At 36.3% G+C, this 22,920-nt stretch overlaps 1 pseudogene; it reads left to right on the top strand.

The window, feature by feature from the left end:
- Positions 1–1,060: 1,060 nt before the first annotated feature.
- On the top strand, positions 1,061–9,290 carry LOC132185179 (stemmadenine O-acetyltransferase-like; annotated as a pseudogene).
- Positions 9,291–22,920: the final 13,630 nt, after the last annotated feature.

Here is a 22,920-nt window from a genome sequence, read left to right on the forward strand (position 1 = left end):
CTACCTAAGGAAAACCATTTCTGATTTCTCTCAAAGCTCTCCCAACTTCAAAGCCAAGACTCTTCCCTTTTATTAAACCACAATCCAGAAGTTGGCTTTTTTTTCTTTTTCTTTGTCTCCTCATCCTCTTCATATTCTTCTCTGGATCCCCCATCTAGGTTTTGTTTTCAGCTCTGAATATCTTGATCCACTTTTCCCCTGAATATCCAGCATATTCAGCAGTCCTTCTGTTTTTCATCTGGGTCTTATTCCTTTTCCATCTTTTTCCCAGAAAGTCAACTGAATTTCTGATCCAAAACCTCAAAGTTTATCTCTTTCCTGAAAACTAGTCATTGAAAGATATGGGTGTTTGTCTAAGCAAAGGCAAAAGTTCAGAGCGAACACAAAATGGTTACAGATCAGGAGGTGGTTCTGGTATGCACTACCAGAAAACCCATGAAGTGGTTCACCAATCCAGAGCCCCAGTCCAACAACAACCCCACCAATTGCCAGAAAAAAGGGCCCAGTCGGCTCAGCAGGCCGCGCAGCCGGCGTCAAGGCCATCTGTTCCGGCTCCAAGCCCAAGACCTGTCCACCGGCCAGATGCAATTCTTGGCAAATCATATGAGGATATTAAGTAGTTGTATAGCATTGGGAAAGAATTGGGTAGAGGTCAATTTGGGGTCACTTATCTTTGTACTGAGAATTCAACTGGAAGGCAGTATGCTTGCAAATCAATATCCAAGAGGAAGCTTGTTAGTAAGAATTTTTGAACCCTCACAAGACACCAAACAACAACCGAAACGCCAGAAACAATGGCCCCAAATTCTGAGGAAAAAGCAACCTAAGCGAAAGGAATTCAAAAAAGAACGACACATGGGGAGAAAAAGAAACGGAAATTCAGGCTCTTACCTTGTTGTCGCGCGCTGATTTTCCCCCTGCTCGAAACAGAGCTCACGTCCGAAGCCATGGTGAAACGGGAACGAGAGGCTGTATTTTCGGAAGGGGTGGAGGGTGAAACGGCAGCTGTTAATATTCGTAGGGGGATGGGTGCTTCAGTCGTTCAGGAGAAGCCACGGAGATGGAGAGCGGGCTGGAGGATTTTGAGAAGCTAGGGGAAAACAGACGCTGTGCACGGACGGTTTTGGGAGAAATATAATCAAGGGCAAAAGTGTAAAGACATATAAGGAAAAAGACAAATACAGTGTTGAGGCCTGGGTTATGGCTGTTGCCAAACGCCCCCAAAGTTCCTCTCACTAAAGTTTTAGGAGAGATTCAGAATCAAGAACTATGAATCTTTAGGAGCACCTATTATTAAAGGGGATAATGTCCCAAAATGTATTGGAACAAAGGCAGATATTCCATGTGTATGCACAGGTCTACATTAGACCTGACATTGAAATAGCAGTTGGACTATTGGGTCAATATAGTATTGTGGAATACGCAATGAACCAAGAACTACAGTTTGACCTAAAGATACACTTACCATTTGGTGGTGTTTGTTCATGCTTGATTTTTGCTAAATGTGTAGATAGTAGAGAATCAACTTCAGTATATATGTACTGAAGATACAGTAAGCAAACTACAGCTGCTGCATCTACCATGAAAGCAAAAGTTATTACATGCTGTGAATTAATTACACAGGCTTATGGTTGAGACATTTTTGTTAAAGGTCTCAAGATTGTCGATTTTATAGCTAGACCCATAAAGATCTTCTGAGTTAATTATACTATAGTTATCTTTTCTAAGAATAAACTAAGTAGAAGCAGAAGTACGTATATCGACATAAAGTATCTCAAAGAGAACATTAAGTGATATGAAGTGTCTATTGAGCATATAAGTATTGAATTAATGATTGCGGATCCCATGACTAAAGGTTTACCGGTAAAGAAAGTATAAAGTCATGTGGAATATATAAGATTCATTAATTCATTTGTGCTTAGTTTCTCTTTAATTGGTCTATAGACATAAAGGTTATGTTATAAAGATTTTTGTGCGCATATATATCATTCTTATCCGTGGGGATAAAATTAAAGTTGGACCCGAATGACTTATAGGAAGTTCATTCATAAAGTACATTATCCATAAGGTACTCATTTAGGGAGGTATTGCACATCGTGATACATGGAAGGTACGGCTTATCATATAAAATTTTTACCGCCATGATTCGTGTGCGGTATTCCTTGAATGAGTGGGAGGATTCCATGAATGGTTGGAATAAATAAAGTATTGGCCATATCATAGAATTGAACACCATAAGGAATTTATGTGTCATAAGGGCCAAATGGGAGAATGTAAGAAATTCCATTTAAAGTATGTCCCTTATGTCACATATATTATTGTAATTATAAAATATATATAATTACGGTGTTCAGTAATTTATTCCAATTAAAGTTTATTGTGTAAAATCAAATATTCTGAATTAAATTACTGATTTAATTCTTGTGGAACAAGTATTTGATTTTATTACTGATTTTATTTTGTGGAATCAATTAGCTGTATTGATTTGATTTTTATTCCTTGATAGGAGGAATAATTAAGGTAACAGTTCTAATTGAGGGTCCCCTGACCTACTTATAAATATGGCATGTGTATTCCATCAATTGACACTCACTGGTAGGCATAGGTCAAAAGAACCTCTCAATATTTTTTGTTTTCTAGATTTGGTTGCTGTGAAACTGTTCTTCAATTGGCTTGAGCAAAAGCATGGCTAGAGGTATTTATATAATTATTCATTCCGCTGCTAATTTTATTGTCAATTAGCATTTAATTATATATTGAATTCTAACACAAATTTAATTGGAGTTTACTTGAATAAAAATTAAATATGCTTGATGTTGATATATATGGACTGATTAATAAGCTTGTGATTCGATTCAATGATTAATTTGGAGGAGAATATTTGAATATATGAGATGGGTTAATATGAGTCATATGACATGAATTAATAGGTGGGTGATGAATCGATACATAAGATATATAAGAGTGTCATGACATGCATCACACAACATTCAATTAAGCGTAAAAAGAAATGAAGACTTTTCTTTTAATTAGTTTGTTTGATTCTATGTTGGATTTCCATGAATCTCGATCCATGAAACAGAGATTCTTTTGTTTCTTCTGTGAGCGTTATAAAGCCCGTTTGGTAGCAAAAGGTTTTACTCATTGAATGATTAGATTACCCTGAGACACTAGCACATGTGGCAAAATTGGTGACTGTTCGAACCTTGCTTTCTATTGTATCCACCAAGCAATGGTCCCTACATCAACTTGACATTAATAATGCCTTTTTACAAGGCAATCTTAATGAAGAGGTATATATGATACTTCCACCTGGGTTTTGCCAAAAGGGGGAGACACGGATTTGTAAACTGAACAAATCTATCTATGGGTTGAAGCAAACATCACATCAGTGGTTTGCAAAATTTTCATCTACCATTATGCAAGCTGGTTTTTCTGGATCTAAGTCTGATTATTCATTGTTTTTTAATCATAATGGCAATTCTTCTACTTTTGTCTTGGTCTATTTAGATGACATCATCATTTAAGGAAACGATGATTTGGCTATTAACCAGCTCAAGCAATTTCTCGAGAAGAAATTCTTTATCAAGGATTTAGGAAAGCTTAAATATTTTCTTGGCACAGAGGTTGTCTGTTCGAAAAAGAGCATATTTCTTTTTCAAAAGAAATACATCTTAGACATTCTCAAGGATACTGGTTTGATTGGAGGATGTGTCTCTGATTTTCCTATGGAGCAACACTTGTGTTTATCGCTAGATGATGGGACTTTACTTCCTGACCCCACTCCTTATCGTTGATTGGTGGGACGTCTTATATATCTTACTGTTACAAGACTTGCTATTAATTATTCGGTCAATATTCTTAGTTTATGCATTTTCCTCGAACGGCTCATTCTATTGGTAAGGGGATTTTTTTTTATCATCATAGAGTACTATTCATTTGCAAGGTTATTGTGATTCAAATTGGGCGGAGTGTCCCGTTACTCGACGATCTAGTACCATATGCTATTGCATTTTTCTTGGTACCAATCTCATTTCTTAGAAAACCAAGAAGCAAGCTACAGTTTTTTGGTGGTCTTCTGCTGAAGCTGAATATCAAGCCATGGCTACTTTAACATGTGAGCTTCAATGGTTAAAATATTTGTTGTGCGATATGGGTATTTCTCACTCTTCTCCAATCACAATATTTTGTGACAACCAAGCTGCCTTACACATCACTAAAATATTTGTTGTGCGATATGGGTATTTCTCACTCTTCTCCAATCACAATATTTTGTAACAATTCAGTCTTCCACGAACGCACCAAGCATATAGAAATCGATTGTCACTTTGTTCGGAAAAAGCTACAGTCCAAACTCATTGCTTGGAGATATATATACCTGCATCTAATCAATTTGTGGATGTATTCACAAAGCCATTGGATAAAGATGCATTTCATGTTCTCAAGAGGTAGTTCAATCGGCTGAAACCACGCTTAATGAAGCGGATGTCACTAGTTCGAATCCCCCTCCCCCTCTTGTGCGGACATGTCAAAAAAAAAAAAAAAAAGATGCATTTCATGGTTTAACCCAGACATTCAATTGTATTTAGTTAGCCTTGAATAATCTTGACGCATGATTGCTTGTAATGTAGACATTTAATTGTATTTGGCTAGCTTTGAATTATCTCTTGCAACATCCGTAGCTGTAATGTATATAGCTGGATGCTAGTAACGTAGGTACGTAGTAATAAGTAGCTCACAGTAACGTAGGTCTACGTACGCAGTAATGTGTACAGATTGCATTTCATTTGTTTTCTCTTTCCTTGTAATCTATATTTTCTATTTAAACTAATGAAAACACAATCAGATAGGTGTATGAGGAAATTATTCTTATTCATGTGTCAACTTTAACATGTTTTATGTGGTCGTACCAGATCAAAAAAAAAAAAAAATTGAATTTAAAAATAAACATATCTGTATGTTCCTGTAGATTGTTTATCAGCTAAGAAAATGGAGGCAAGGAAAACTCCAATTCTCTCTATTTTCCCGGTGATCAAATAAATTAAGTACTAGTTTTGCAAATTCAAAATTTAAATGGGGCCATTTCTTAATAATTGCAAAAAAAAAACAAATAAATAAATAAATAAATAAAGAGAAAAAAAGCTATTTGAGTATCATAAATATCTGCTCCACTTGAGAGAGGGAGTGTTAATTAAGGAAGAGAATCCAAGTACAAAAGGATAAGCAAGGGCCTCATCTTATCCACTCACCTATTACAAATTAATTGGGGGGGGAGAAAAATATAAAAAAGCTTTGCGATAAAGTTCCATAATATTCAAAAGGTATTAAAGTAACTCATCAAACTATCAAATTGTATCAAAACGGCCATTTTTTTTTTCTTATATTCTTATAATACCCCTATTCTTTTAACAAATAAAATAATTATAAAAAAAAAAAAAAACACCAAACAATTTAATAAAAATATATATAAAAAAAAAAAACCAGTAGGCAAATAAAAACAATTTTTTAATAGAATTTGACTGCATGGACAAAATTGTTTTTTTTTTTTTAATATCTCAAGAACCTTTGATTTTACTTTCATACAACATGAAGCAATTTGTAATTTAAGCCAACTACGGTGACTAATTATTTATTTATTCAAAATAACTTCTTTTTTTTTTTGGTATTTATGCCCATTGGTTTTTTTTTTTTCAAATTGTTTGGTTTTTTTACAATTATTTTATTATTTTATTTGTTAAAAGAATATGGGTATTATAGGAATATAAAAAAAATAAGTGGCCTTGTTGATATATTTTGGTAGTTTGATGGCTACTTTAGTACCTTTTGACTATTGTGAAGTTCTATCGCAAACGAATATTAGTTTGGAGGACTTTTTTATATTTTTTCCTATTAATTGAGAAAAGAAACTCCAGGCTCCAGCCATGAAATTTGTGGGCTTGCAAAGAAAAGCTGATCGTCTTTTCCATTAACGCTGGCAATTGCTTGTAGAATTAAATACCCAAAAATGTAATCAATCAAAACATGAAGAAAATTAAACACTTCTTTCTATTATTTCATTTTCTCTTCGCCATCATCTTCCTCCTTTGAAATTTATCATTGCCTATTGTGTTTCTTGTATTTGAGTGAGAATTTGAAGCTCTGTTTAATTCGAAATAGGTTCCCATATTTATTTTTATTTTTCTTTTTGCCTCTTGTACGTCCATCTTTTTTCCGTAAAAGTGCCAGCTCTTTAGATCAAAGAAATTAACGAACCTTGAGACATAACCTTAATGGTCAAATCACCAGTTTGTAAGAATATGAGGTATGGCCTTTATGTCACATTTATTTACTATATTTATTATAATTACGGTTATGATATTGAGTGATTTATTCTAGCAAAAAGATGTTAGGAAATTGATTTTTACTGAGTGATCTTACTCATTGATGGCAGGATTAAACCTAAGAATTTCATATTACAATTTTATTTGTCTTGTGATTTAAATTGTTCAGTATTAAAATTATTGTTTCTTTAATACATGAACTTATGAATATATTTATTCCTTTTATTTATATTGTTTAAATATAAATTGCTTGACGCCTAGACCTGAGAATAATTAACTAAGCCACATATGTTGGTGAATGTTTATGATATTATCCAAACTTGTAATATCTAGAAAAGTTCTAACAATGAAAGTCTTGGGATTTAAGAAGAGTGTCCAATGTACGCCCCCTCACTTTCTTAGTAACTTATCCAGTTGAACTTTGGAAAATGCTTTTGGGGTGGTTTGGCCATCCCTAAGGGCCGGTCTGGGGTGACCGAAGCCACTCCCACCCATGGCTCTTAGGGGTGGATCAGCCACCCCAAGGGCCAAATCTTTTTTTTTTTTTTTTTTATTTGGCCCTTGGGGAGTGGTTCAGTCACCTCCAAGCCCAACTGAGGGTGGCTGGCCACCCCCCTATCAGAAAAATAGGGTGGTCATCCACCCCTTAATTTTTTATTATTTTCTTTCAATATTTTAATATTTTGTTTTTGATTATTTTTAAAATATAAATAATATTTTATTATTATTTATATTAATGGAACAAATGTCTAATTTATGGTCCTAATCTAAAGAGATTCTGACAATTAACTAGATACTCTCCCGTCCATCTTGGACAAGAGAGAATCCAGTTCCATTATTACAATAAGCAGTGGGAAGTGCTTTCAAGGTACATTGTAAAATTCATTAAGAAGTTTAGTTGGAATTCTTCTACTTTCGAGGGAATAATATCCAAAGCCTTAAAAGGTTTTAAATGCTCCTCACCAAATCCCAATAGGTAGTTGGAAGTGCTTTTAATGTACATGTTAAGTGAAATTTGTGTTGGTTATTAAGCAATTAAATTTATCTTATAAATTTTGTTATCACTTTCGTGTACAATAACATAAATTTATTTCATCTTGAAACTTGAAAGAGGTCTCCATCTCGTCTCTATAAAAGCTACCTGCAACCTCGATCTTTAGAAAAGCATAAACATTAATTCAGTGGGTTAATTAGCTTCTGAATAAAAGAGATCTGTGGCGATGACGAATGTTGAAGTAATCTCGAAGGAAATCATTAAACCATCATCTCCAACACCCCATAAACTTAGAAACCACAAACGTTCCTTCCCAGACCAACTTGTACCCACCAAGCACCACTTACATTCCTATCATCCTTTTTTATCAACCCAACAATGCCCATGATGACGTTGATCATCATCAAGTCCAAAAATCCTGTCACCTTAAAAAGTCCCTTCAACAAACCCTCAACCGCTTCTACCCTTTGGCTGGAACCCTCAAAGAAGACCACTCCATCGACTGCAACGATGAAGGGGTCGAGTTTTATGAAGCTCGAGTTGCGTGTAAGTTATCACAAGTTCTCCAACACTTCAACATGGAAATCTTAAACCAGTTTCAGCCATTTGAACCCCATGGAACCCACGATGTTCTCTTAGCTGTCAAATATAATATCTTTGAATGTGGCGGAGTAGCCGTTGGTGCATGTGTGTGTTTCACACGGGATCGTTGATAGAGCTTCAGCCACAACATTTCTTGGCGCCTGGAGTGCCACATCCCGTGGAGATGAAGATCATGTCTGTCCAAAATTTGATGCGGCCACGTACTTCCCACCGAAAGATATATCTTGGGGGAAGGGAGACATTGGGGTGACCAAGGAGAAGATCGTAACAAGAAGATTGGTGTTCGACAAATCAAGCATAGCTGCTCTGAAAGAAAATGCTTCCTCAACTCGCGTTTTGGCGGTTTCAGCGTTCTTATGGAAACGTCTGATGGAGATATCCAAATCAAAACCGGCGCCAGCGAGAGTGCACGTAGCAATTCATCGGACTCCCGACAGATTCAGGAAGTCCGATGGCCTGGGCCGGGCTAAGGCATAAATTATTATTTTTTAATTGAAATGAAAAACATATTAAAATAGTTAAGTAACAATGAAAGCATAAATAAAAAATACATTAAAATTTTTAGATTTTCGGTACTTTGAGATATTATGTTAGTACGGACCAGCTTTAATTAAGCTCTTCGAATTTCATCTCGTTGATTAAATGCAATCCAATCTAAGACTAACAGCATCCAGTAAACTAACAAAAAAAAAAAAAAAAAAATGTTGAATAGTAAAATTTAAAAATGTAAAATAGTAAAATAGTTGGAACGTGCAACTTGAATGTCTCTTTTTCACAAACCCACACAATTACAAATAGAATTTTACTTGAAAAATGATCGTTCAACCTTTGAAATTGCCAAAAAAGAAGAGAAAAGAAACAAAAACCAATCAGTGAATCAAAGAAAAACCCATTCCCAACGGCAACAAGCATAACCCTCTCTCTCTCAACCCTCATTCACATCATTTAACCGCATTCAAAATTCAAATCCACTGAAATTCAAGAAACCCAAGAAGAGAAAACAGAAAGAACAGTGAGAGAGCAGAGACAAAGCATAGCGCAAGAAGTGCCAAGAGGCAAGAGGCAAGAAGCGCTGGCTGAAGATACTACCTAAATCCAGTTCTTGTGGGTAGTGAACAGACTACAATGGTGATTGGTGAATACAATTTTTGGGAGAAGCAAAGCAAGCATAAAAATTGAAGAAAAAAAATTGAAGTTAGGGTTTTGAAAACTTACAATCTACTGCCGCGGATGCCGCCTGCCAGTGCCAGAGATCAAGACTTCAAGTTCAAGTGAAGTTCTTTCAACTTCTTTAGGACTACAGAGTATACTGAAAGATCAAGGTTTGCAGTAGTGATTTCCAAGTCTTTATTTTCTTCTGAATTTTTTTTTTTTTTTTTCGTTCTACTGCAAAGTTTGCAATATCGGGATTTTCCTTCTGCAATTGACAACTCTTGTGTGTTTGAATGGGTTTATGGGTATAAGCCTAAAAAAAAAATCTAGGGCCAAAAAATTGATTGGGCAAGGCAAAAAATATATTGGATTGGGCCAAAATAATATATTGGGACAGGGCCAATGGGCCTAAATTAGTTTTTTTTTTTTTTTTTTTTACTTGCTAAATTTTTTTTTTTTGCAAAATTGTGGGAGGGCCCTGGCCTACACCGGCCCTCCCCTTCCTTTGTCTCTGGCCATACCCCCAAGTAGTTTGAGGTGGTTTAACCACCCCCGAATCACATGCAGGTGACCGAGCTATTCCCAAAAAAGGTTGAGTATGACAAATGGTAGTTATAGTTAGGCTTTGTTTGGTTCACGGAATGTTTAATCAAAAGGAATAGCTATTTTTAGGAATAGAAGAGTGTGGAATATAATAGTTATTCATATTCCTTAGTTTGATAACAGCACATATGCAAAATTGAAATTGAATCAAAATTACGAGAAACCGCATATAATTTTTTTTTCAAACTCATATCTATATAACCTGAAATAAATTGGGGTGGACGGCCATTCACAGAAGCAGCAGGGGGTGGTCGCGACCACCCCATAGGAGCTCTATGGGTGGCCGTAACCACCCCAAAATGTGACGGGGGTGGTCGTACCACCCCTAGACGGCTCGGGGGTGGTCCCCCGAGGTGTTTGGGGGTGGTGCGACCACCCCCGACCTCTTGTGTGGGTGGCCCACCACCCCAATGGGTGGTCAAGCCACCACTTTATTTTTCATATATATATATATATATATATATATATATATATATATATATATATATATATTAATTTTGATTAAGTATAAAATTAAAAATAAAATTATATAGGTATTTTTAAAAAATGTATTCCATTCCTTAAAGATTAGGTAAGCCACTCATTTTCCTATGTGTATGGGATTAGTAATCCCATGGAATACCTAGGATTAGCTACACTACAAGAAATCAGGTCTTTAGGGGCGACTCTGTTTGGACACTAAAAGTCCTAAAGTCGACGCTATTGATCAACAGAGTCGACTGTTGGACGCTAATGGGGTGAACGCTAATGGTCCGATCACTACAAAAAACCTGCACTTTATTGACGTGGCAAACAATAACTCATGTTTGCCACGTCAATAAATTTTGACGTGTCTATTTAGACACGTCAAAGAAAACATTTTTGACATGTTAGATTTTAACACGTCAAAAATTTTTGACGTGTTCTTTTGACATGTCAAAAAATTTTGACGTGTCATTTCTAACACGTCAAAACTTCAGTAACACGTCAAAAATTACAATTAATTATAATTATAATTAGGTATTAATTGGTAGCAAAAATATGTATTAAAAAAAATAATGTAGTGAATTAATTTTAATTGGCATGAAAAATTAATTTTAATTGGATATTAAAATTAATTGGTATATATGTATACGCAGGGACGGAGCTAGGAAATTATATGGGAGGGGGCCAACCAATTTTTTTTTTTTTTTTCGGTTCTTTAGAATTTTTTTATTAAAAAAAAATTATTTTGTTGTTTTTTATGAACTAAAGACTACCATAAGGGCAAAAAAAGGTGAGCATTTAAAAGTAAAGGCCAAAAAATGGACATTTAAAAGTAAGGACCAAAAATAAAAAAACTTAATGGATATGGCCCAAAAAAATTACGAATAGAGCCAAAAAATTTTATTGGATATGGCCGAAAAATCTAAAAATATGTCCAATTTTTTTTTTTTTTTTAGGTGGCCAAATGACTAAACTTAAAATATTACTTTAATTTTTTTTTTTTTTCTTATAAATTTTTTTTCTTCCTTATTTGGGGGGGGACCATGGCCAACCCCGGTCCCCCCCTCCCTCCTTCTCTGTGTATACGTATATGTATGCCAATTAATATCACATGTATATATATATATATATATATATCATATGTGTACATGCATAATCATACTATTGTATACCAATTAATTAATATAATCAACCATTTCATTAATATTAATTTGAATATGATATTATCATGCATAAATCAATCTAGTAATATTAATATGATAGCCATATTAATTTAAAAAATATATATAAGACATACATAATACATTTATTTTATAAGACCCGCAAACCTTACATGAACTCGGCCAACACAAAATATGTGGTCGGGATTCTTGAGCCCTCATTAAAAAATAGATTTAATTATTTGTACATCTAGAATATTAATTTATTTATTCTCTAATTAGTTTTAAGTATATTATATGGATAATGTGTTATATAAGAGGAAAAAAATGATATAATAGAATAAATAAATTATATATATTAAAATTTAAAACTTTAAAATTTTAAGTTGGTATTTTTGACGTGTCACATGTGGACACGTCAAGAAATTTTGACGTGTCATACTAAATTGTCAAAAAATTTTGACATGTTTCTTAGGCACGTCAAAAATTTTTGACGTCAAAAATTTTAATCAACTATAATTAAAATTAATTAGGTAGTAAAAAATTAAAATTTGAATTGGTATGAAAAATTAATTTTATCATATTTGTATAAATTAATTGGTATATACGTATATATCACATGCATGCCAATTAGCTAGTATCATAATCATATTATTGTACAATTAATATTATCACATGCATATGAATCAAACATTTCATTAATATGATATGATATTATCATGCATAAATCATTCTAGTAATATTAATTAATGTGATAGCCAAATTAATTTTTACAAAATATATAGGACATACATAATACATTTATTTTATAAGACCCGCAAACCCCACATGAACTCGGTGAACACAAAATACATGGTGAGAATATTGTTTAATATATTTGTATGCATGCATGCAAAATTACGTACCCTCATATTTTGAAATTAGTTTTTTGTGCAGAATTTTGCATTTAGATTTAGACCCATATTTTGTGTAGGTTTTGTTTTTGCACATTATCGTAACAAAAAAAAAATAATAACAAATAACAAATGCATATCTATTTTGGTCATTAATTTATGTTTAGATTTTGTAAATTTAGAATAAGTATGTAAATGTTAAGAATGAAAAAAGAAAGTAAAAAACAAATAATATAGGTAGCTAGATTTATTTTATGTATACTTTCCATACAAATGCATAAATGTTATAATAAACGAAAAAAAAAAAAAAAAACCAACATTTAACCTAGCTAGCTTTATCTAATTTATCTAGGGTCCCAATATATAAAAAATTAATTTAGGTCTTACAAATTTAGATTATGTAAATGTCATAAAAAAACGAAAACAATAAAATTACAGCAAAAAAGATAGCCACATATATTTTATCTAGGGTCCCCATGTGGCACGTCAAACGTATTTAAATTTGGACCTTAATTTTGTTTAGGTTTTGCAAATTTAGATTATGCAGATGTTATAATTAAAACTCAATGTATGTGTTTATTTGTTAAAAATAAACAAAAAATTGAAACGATGTACTTAAAGAAATACACTAAAAAAAAATAACATCTAACTAACTAACTTAGATTTATTTTATTCAATTAGGGTTTCAGTAACTAAAGCTATGGACAAGAGTTGGATGACAAAGTCTAGGGGTACGAGGGAATACAGAGACGGGTGTAGATCATTCGTGGACTTCGCCGTTAGGAACTATATAATACTTAACGGAAAAATTCACTGCCCCTATAAGGCGTGTCGTAATAAGCAGCGCCACCCGCCAGGTTTCGTACTTGACCACTTGACAGGGGGTAAAGGAATAATGACTGCATACAGAACCTGGTATTATCACGGGGAGAAGCCTGTCTGGTCTCCTGTTGCAGTCTCTACTTCGACTACCACGATCACAGATGAGGGTATAGGTACAACACAAGGTGAAAACATGCAGTTAATGTTGCGTGATCTATTCGGCATGCATGGTGTCATGGAAGACAATTGTGAGCCTGAAGTGACGGTGCAAGGGAATGAAGAAACTGTGAATGAAGATGCCGACGATAGTGACGTACTAAAGTACTACAACTTGCTTAAGAAGGCAGAGAAGCCACTTCATGATGGGACCAAACATAGCAAGCTTAGTGCTATTGTACATCTATACAATTTGAAGTGTGTTGGCGGACTTAGTAACGCAATATTTTCATCTTTTCTTGAGTTCATCAATCAGTTGCTGCCTCCTAGTGATAAAGCTTTGCCGGTTAATACATATAAGGCAAAAAAGTTTCTAAGGGACATGGCCTCGAGTATGAGAAGATCCCGACATGTCGTAACGATTGTATGTTATTCTGGAAGAACAATAAGGATTTGGATACATGTACTGTTTGTGGAGTATCTATGTGGAATGATGAAATTCAGTTGGATGAGGATGGTCAGCCCATATCATTGAGTACGAAACGCCCGGTCAAGGTATTGCGGTGGTTTCCACTCATACCACGACTACAGAGATTGTTTATGTCAGAGCATATTGCCCCTATATGAGGTGGTATGCAGAAGGCCGGACTAAGGACGGTGTATTGAGGCATCTGTGGCTATGGTGAAGCGTGGAGGGCATTCGATAATTTGCATCCAGACTTCTCAGCAGACAGCAGGAATGTTAGGCTTGGACTAACCTCGGATGGATTTAATCCATTCGGGAACATGAGCACATCCCACAGCACTTGGCCTGTAATATTTGTACCATACAACTTGCCGCCATGGACGTGCATGAAAGAAACGTCATTTATACTATCTCTGATAATCCCGGGCCCAAAGTCACCTGGAATGGATCTAGATGTCTACCTTCGACCCTTAATTGAGGAGTTATAGGAACTATGGACTATAGGTGTACGCACATTTGACGTGTCCAAGAAAAAGAACTTTGTATTGCGAGCATAGTTGATGTGGACAATTAATGACTTCCCGGCATATGCAGATTTGTCCGGGTGGCCTAACAGGAGTGAGAAGGCATGTCTCTACTGTATGTACTCGACGAGGTCTAGGAGGTTTAAACACGGCAAGAAATTTTGTTATATGGGGCACAGGCGATACTTGCCCATGGATCATCCGTGGAGGAGGAACAAAAGAACATTTGACGGCAAGCAAGAATTAGAATATGCCCCCGATGTGCCAAGTGGAGATGAAATCCTTAGACAATTAGACGATATGGCATTTGGGGATGAGAATGCCGATAAGGCAAGGACAGATAATAAGAAAAAAGATAAGAAACAGAAGAAGTGTGGGCCTACAGAAAGAGAAGGCGAGACTGCTAACGTATTGTGGAAGAAGAAAGTGTTTTCTTTAGACTGCCGTATTGGAAAGATAATTTATTGCGGCACATCCTTGATATCATGCACATTGAGAAAAATGTGATGAACAACATACTTGGCACAATACTGGACATTCTAGGGAAAACGAAGGACAACATCCAAGCCCGCATAGACTTGCAAGAAATGGGGTTGAGCCATACACTTCATCCGTACACGGGCAAGGATGGTCAAACATATATGCTCTCAGCTTGCCACACGATGTCTAAGGATGAGAAAACACTTTTTTTGAAAGTGCTTCGAAATGTAAGGGTGCCGGACGGATATGCCTCGAACATTTCCCGATGTGTACGACTTAGTGATTGTACGAGATCCGGTTTGAAGAGCCATGACAGTCATGTCATTATGCAACAACTTCTCCCTGTTGCATTGCGTGGATCACTGCCAGAAAACGTGGTTAGACCACTTGTCGAGATGTACGCATTCTTCAGGGGCCTATGTTCAACGTCATTGACACAAAATCGTATGGACCGACTAGAGGGTGACATTTGTATCACTTTTTGCCAGATGGAACGTGTCTTCTCCCTAAGTTTTTCTACCGTGATGGTTCTCTTGGTCGTGCATCTTGTCCGTGAATGCCGACTCGGTGAACCGGTACAGTATAGGTGGATGTATCCGCCAGAGAGGTATAAAACCATCATTAACTGTAATGAATGAATTATGTTCATATGTAAGAGCCTTGGGGGGTTCAAATCTAATGTTCACAAGAAAGCGGCTCCTGAGGGCTGCATTGCGGAGGGCTACATAGCAACGGAGTTGGTGGCGTTCTGCTCGAGGTATTTAGACAACACACCAACATTTGACAATAGGGCTCAAAGAAACCCGGATGGTTCAAAGGGGGTGGGAACACGAGTCATCCTCGACTGTGTCACATTGACAAAAATTCACCAATACATTATGTTTAACTCGGACGAGTTCCTTCAACTACGAACGTAAGTCGTGTTAGTAGTCTATGCAACTTCACTATAACCTTGCACCCTTAGTTGTGAATTATAATATAATTTAAATTTCGTATTGTAGGGTGCACATGGATACACTTAGGCGATCATGCGATAGGGGGCGAACGACGGAGGATCAGTTGGAAACCCAACATCATGCACTGTTCTGCGATTGGTACCGTGACTACGTATGACTACCGTGATGTTTAACTGTTATAGTCCGATTTTATTTAGTTATTGGTTCATAACAACTAACAAAACTAACTTCTTTATGGTCAATTGTACGTAATATACTCGTAGGTCGATTGATTGGACGATCAACGAAGGAAGGAAATAGGTGATAAACTGGTAATGCATTGTAGAGGGCCGAAGGCCACAATTACCAGATATAATAGATATGTGGTTAACGGGAAGCTGTTTCGCACTATTGCATTCAATGCTGGAAAGAGGACGCAAAACAACGGGGTGTGCGTGCCAACTGTTGATGGCGAAACGTACTATGGGAAGTTGACGAAAATAATTGAGGTGAAGTACTTTGACAGGACTAAGTATGTTTTGTTCAAGTGCGATTGGGCGGACAACATGAGGTACAGGGGTACAAGGTAGACAAGTATGATATGATGCTTGTCAGCTTCAAAAACCTTGTCCACTGGGGCTAGAAAATTATTGATGAGCCGCATGTGCTAACATCATAAGTTAACCAAGTTTTTTACGTCCAAGATGAAAGGGACCCCGATTGGGCTTGTGTTGTAAGAACTAAACCTAAAAACGTATACAACATTGGTCAAGGTGAAGGTCCTGATGATGAATGTGCCAACTACCATGAGTGTGAGCCGCTCCTATTGATCAGTAATAATGAAGTGGATCCCCAGGATGACATTTACTACATCCGACAAGACTTAGATCTGTATGTGGTTAAAAAAAATTTGCTGTAATAATATATATAGTTCACATTATTTGACGTGTTTTATGTTATTTCTTTCTACATTGACTGGTTATTGTGGTGCATATTTTATCTATTATATACATAATTAATTGGGTGCGTTATGTGTCTCACAGGTTGACATAAGTACTAGGGGAAGGAGTAGACGACGGGGTCCCTACATATAGACGAGCAGGGGTATGGACAATTACTTCTTGAGCATGGGGAAGGGTCTCAACAGGTTCCGTATGACACGGAGGCCTCATATGATCTTGGTACTACCGGTGAGCGAGGCTATGTGCACATAAGGTAGAGCGTTGCCTCTCACTCCCCACCCCACCCTCACTTAGGCAACAAGGTCCCATACAACGAGCCATCGCATCCGGATGACAGCGAGACGCAGTACTATGGAGAGGACGTGGATGTTGGCTCAGGTGACTCAGAGCCCGATGATCCTCCAGAAGTGTTGGGCATTCGCCAGCTCTGGACAATAAGTAAGTATATATGCCTCAAATACCAATATTGAATACGTATAAAATTTATGTAGTTACTATTGAATTCCAAATAATTAACATTTGTAATTATTAATGTGTTAGGCATCAGGCGAGATGAGGGCACCCAAATTCAGGTGGTGACCATCCCACCATCGAACAAGACGTGGGAGATCCCCCTCGGGCAAAAGGTCGTGTGCGAGTACAATAAGGCGTGGCAGCTTGTAGGATTTAGCGGGATAAAATTTAGAACGTCGACCGGCAACGTCATAAGGGGCGGGAATTATATTAGACTACGGGATGAATGGGCGGATGTACCTCCCCGTGCGAAGAAGGATGTATGGGACGCCTTGATGGTATGGTTAAACTCTTTCTTCTATTTTTGCACGTGTATTTCAATATTTTAAATGTTGTTAATGTATGAAATTATACGCCTAACTTTTTCAACTTGTGCAGACTAAGTTCTACATCCCGCCTGAGTACAATCTCAAGGCGATTAAAAGGGACGCGTTCAGAGACATGGGCGTGAAGCTGAAGAATTGCAGGCACGCTGTAAAACGCGTGTTAAAAATCAAGTTGGCCGATACTTCAGACACAGTGAAAGGGAGAATGGGTGAGGATGCCGTTAGTAAATACAACGCCGAGGACTTGAATGTCTTGTTGGCTAAATGATGCGACCCGAAGAATCAGGTAGGTCACTCGTGTAGTTGAATTAATTGTAATTGTGTAGTTTTATTAATTGTAATTGTGTTAGGCCTGACATATTAAGAGTGGTATTTATGTAAGAGCATATATGCAAAATTAATTCAATTAATTCAACTACACGAGTGTAGTTGAATTAATTGTAATTGTATTCATGTAGTTTCAACACACCTCACTGCACCGGGTCGATGAGCTTCGCTAGGGCGACACATCAAGAGGTATTTATATATATAAATAATCAATTGTTTAGGTCTTTCTTTTTTTTTATTGATTTTTTTTTTATGCAGACCTTATCTTTGGGCACTACTCCGACTCGAGCGCAAAATTACATCTCGACACACACGAAGAAGGGTGATGGCTATCCAAATGAAGTGGTCAGGGAAAGATGCGTAAGTACGCACCGATATATATTTTGATAAATTATTTATGATTAACGTCCTTTATATGAGATACTAACTTGTTTTTTAATGTACAGGAGAGGATGAAGGAATTGATGCCCATTGACCCAGCATTGACGTCGACCGTGACTGAAGGGACGGTACAGTGGACACCTAATGACGCGTATGCTCAGGCGCACGGAAATAAGCCTAAGTATGATGGCAGGGTCCGACAGGTGGGTCCGAATGTGATACCAGTGCGGGGCAGCATACATTCATACTATACACCATCTCAAGCACGGTCTCAGAATTCTTGGAGCTCCTCGTTCTCACAGATGACGGATAGATATAGAGAACTTGAAGAGGAGCGGGCACAACAAAGACGTGTGATGGAAGAGGAGCGGGCACAACAAAGATGTGTGATGGATAAGATGACGAAGCAGATTGAAGAACCAAAAGCTTAGATAGCAGAGAAAGATGCTATCTTTAAGGCCCGTTTCCGCGAGCTTGAGGCCATGTTCGCGTTGACTTCTAGATCTGTGCCCCACAGAGGTAATGATATATTTTGTGTTGTTTTTCTAACAGTTGTTAACTGTTAGAAACCCCTAGTTTTCACAAAAGTCCTAGTTAGCAACGCTTTGTTACAGCGGTCTATTTTAGAACTAACGTATATTTGTATCACTGTATAGATTAATTTTGAATTTTTGTATTGATTATTATTGGTTCACAACTCATTTGTAGGTAATGCAGATTAAGCATTAGGGGATGATTGTGTTGAGTTGGGCACCACACGTCGTTTATCATCACTGTTTGTTAAATTCTATATATATACTATTGTTTATTGGTTTGTATATAGTTAGATCAAACTATATGTTTGTTGAGACTAATTGGAACTTATTTCTAACAGATAGTCCATAAATGTTTGATTGTATATTTGTTTTGCCTTATGCTGGAACGTGTTTTCGATGTATATATCTGTTTTCTTATGTGTTGTGTTGGAACATAGTATGTGTGTTGGAATTTTGTTTAATGAAGTGATGTTGGAATTTGATACGTATTGAATATATTGAAAATTGGATATGTATTGGATATTGGATATATATATATATATATATATAGGATATTGGATTGGATTGTATTGGATATTGGATTATGTATTGGATATTGGAATTGGAATTGTAATTGTATTTGGATATCATGTTAATATTGAAATTGTAATATTTTATATATATATATTTTGACGAGTCAAACGGAGTGACACGTCAGAAAAGATTGCAAAAATTTTTGACAGGGCAAAAAAGCCACATCAAAAATTTTTTACATGTTGAATTTCAGCACGTCAAAAAAGTTTTTGACGTGGCGACAGTGCCACCTAAAAAAAAAAAAATTTTGACGTGTCATCTCCAACACGTCAAAATTTTTTGACATGGTACTGTAGACATGTCAAAATTCTGAAATTTTTGACACCCCCGTTTTAACAGTTGAGAAACGTCAAAAGGCGCACGTTAAAAGGGGTTTTTGACGTGTCAATACCATTGACACGTCAAAAACTCCTAGTTAAAAATTGATAGCATTTTTGTAGTGAATGCTAATGATCAATTGTTTTATCATTAGCGTCGACTCAATAGTGGACGCTAATGATGACCCTTAAATATCAAGGAGTGTAGGTCACTAGCTAGTCCATTTCAATAGTCTATTCTGCAAATTAAATGAGACCTTAATATAAATGTGTAAATGAGTGGTAATTGAGCAAGTTAAAATTTAATTAACTTTTTTTTTTTTTTTTGGTAGAAAATACACTCCCCCACCCTTTTAATGACACTCCCTTCATACTTACCTTATATTTGTGTGATATTTGACCCCTTTAACACCATTTCGTTGGAAAATGCTCATTTAGAAATTAACATTAAAATGGAACCAAAATAGCGCACGTGACCTACACATGTATAATATTTAAGACTTGAAACTGTATCTTCCTTTCTTCTTCTTATTATTATTATTTTAAATAAGATTTTCACTTTTCTTAATTTGACTCAAACCCATGTATTGCATGGGTTTAGGTATGGAGCAACGACAGAATATGGCCATGTATTCATCGTGGCCATGTATTCATCGAGTCATGATGGGTGCAAATGAGGTGCGATATTCAATCGGGCTAGCAACGCACCAAAATGGCGTGATACGTGTTCCAGAAGAGCTAGTGGACGAGGGACACCCGTTGCAGTATAAGCCTTTTCATCATCTCGAATTCCTTAATTTCCGTCATTCCAATGATTATAACCCAAAATTGGACTCTCGCATCGAAGCCTACTGTGGTGTTTGACCTATATATATATTGGTTTCAAAGTTTCACTTTTATTGGTGTAACCTAATAATGATAAACAAGAACATATATTTTTGTCATTAATTAGTCCATTGAAAAATCTTTCATTGCAAAATTCTACAACAAAATTGGATTTTAGTAATATTAGAACTCAAACATACTTTGATTATAATTGTCTCTCACATTTAATACATTGGAGATTTCTCCATTCATTTAAATAGAAACATTCTTGTCCCCAAGGAATAGCTCAATCAGCAGTGGACTACGTCTCATGAAGCGGAAGTCATTAGTTTGAATCCCCTTTCCCTCTTCCTTTCTGTGGACGTGTCAAAAATAAATAAATAAATAAATAGAAATATTCTTACCTGTGTATTAAATAACAATTAAATAAAACCATATTAATTGAGACTATTCATTTTATGTAACTGTTAAAATGTGAAGTAAAATGGACTTTGGTAACAATTGAAATAGACGGGAGTGTAATAGACTTTGGACTTTCATCTAGTCTTCTTATCCTTTAATAATTATGTTCTAATATGCCGCCGCAAACCCAACGGTATATCACGTACGTTGAGGTTTGATCTTAAACATCAAAGGGCTGAGAAATGGCTTCTATGGCTTGAATTAGAACATCACCTTCTATAACCAAAATTTTGACTTCAGCGATTGGCTGGCATCGGCTATTGTGGCCGGAACATGGACATTGACGACTTTGGCCGGCAATGGCTACTATAGTCGTAACTTGGACATCGACTTCTTTGGCTGATAGCAACTACTATGGCCGTAACTTGGACATTGGCTACTTTGGCTGGTAGCGACTACTATGGCCGTAACTCGGACATCGGCTACTTTGGGCAAAAAAAGTGATGATGAGGGTGCTTGAAGTGACCCAAATAATTAACTAAGCTTAGATAGCTTAGTTAGAGGGTTAACTTAGGTTTTGGGTCACTAGGTACAGCTGAAGGGCCATTTTGAGAATTTCAGACTTTCTCACCGCACGTACGCCCCTATAGTACCGTACACACGCTTTTGTCTTCAGTGAAGATGTACGCATGGGAACCACCGTGCGTACGCCTGCAAATAGTACAAGAACGTACGCAAGGGGACCACCCGTACATACGCTGACTTTTGAATAACCCCTGGATAATGCCTGGATATACTCTACACACTTTGGTCCACTGGGTAAACAGTACCGGACGTACACCCCTATAGTATCGTACGTATGCTACTTTTTAGAATAGCTTGCAGCGCCCTCAACTTTTCCTTACCTATAAATACCATTTACCCCTATCCCTCTCAAGCTCATTTACGCCCTTAGGCTCTCTAAAACCCCCTTGTGTTGTGTGAGTGTACTTGTGAGTTTTGTAAGAAGGAGATGAGATTCTTGAAGGTTTTGGCTTCAAGGAGGTAACCCTTTTAAGCCTAACTCGTTCATTAGTTGTTATACTCTTTTAAATGTTTTTCATAGTTAGCTTAGTTAATAACTTTAAACTTCTTTAATCTTTGATTAAGTTGGGTTTAGCGTTCCATCTTTGTTGAGCAGTTTTCTCATGCATTGATGCTTTGTTTTAAGATAGGTGGTCCTAGGAATCCTTTTGGTAGCTTTAGAACCAATTTAAGAGGATGGGAGGACGTTTGAACAAAATGTTGCACATTCAAGTACCTTAACTCGCATTTGTTAGTTCCTTAGCATTGTTATTTGCTTGATTTTGCTTTGTTTTTATGTGTCAAGGTTTTATCTAATAGATGCAAGAATTCCAATTGAAATTGAGCTTCAAAAGACCATTTGAATGCATTTTGGACACCTGGGATCGAGCACACTAGCCAAGGGCTTGAACGCACTTGCGCTTGAGCGCATCACGGCTGGGATCGAGCGCACTCAGGTGTATAGCACACAACAGCAGTCGTTTTCCACCTTTGACTGGGAGACTGACCTACAAATTTTCTCGGGTTTCTAGGGCTTCTTGGGTTCTCCTAATCCCTATAAATAGGCCTCTAAACATTGAAGAAAGAGACCACTACCTAGAGCAAAAATTCAGCAATTAGTTGTTGGAGGCTTAGCCGAGTCATGAGCGGCTAAACCCCCTTCGTGGGGTAATGATGTAACCCTATCCAAGCATAATGGTTTGATTATATCTTAATTTATACATTTTCAGTTTATGCATGTTGGTTGTATAATTTAGAGGATTGCTACAATTTAATATTGTTCTTCATGTTTAAATACAATTGTTCTTAAATTCCAAAATCAATATTTTTGAAATTCTTATCTTGTCTTAGAAAGTCTTTTATTTTTATTGAACTCAAATCTTTTTTATTTTCTATAATTATGAGGATGATGATTATACAACAGTTTTAACTAACATATAATCAAAAGGGTTAGATAGGCCATACCTAGTGAAGACGGGTCGTACCGCATCTTAGTGGTTAGGTAGATGATCCATGCCAACCAAAGATGAATTATACTTATTCTTAAATAAGGTATTTTCTTGTTTATTTATAACATGCATAGAATGAATGTCTGTGATTAAATATGATTAATCATTGTTGT

The sequence above is a fragment of the Corylus avellana genome, chromosome ca6 (genome assembly GCF_901000735.1).
Source record: "Corylus avellana chromosome ca6, CavTom2PMs-1.0".
NCBI lineage: Eukaryota > Viridiplantae > Streptophyta > Magnoliopsida > Fagales > Betulaceae > Corylus > Corylus avellana.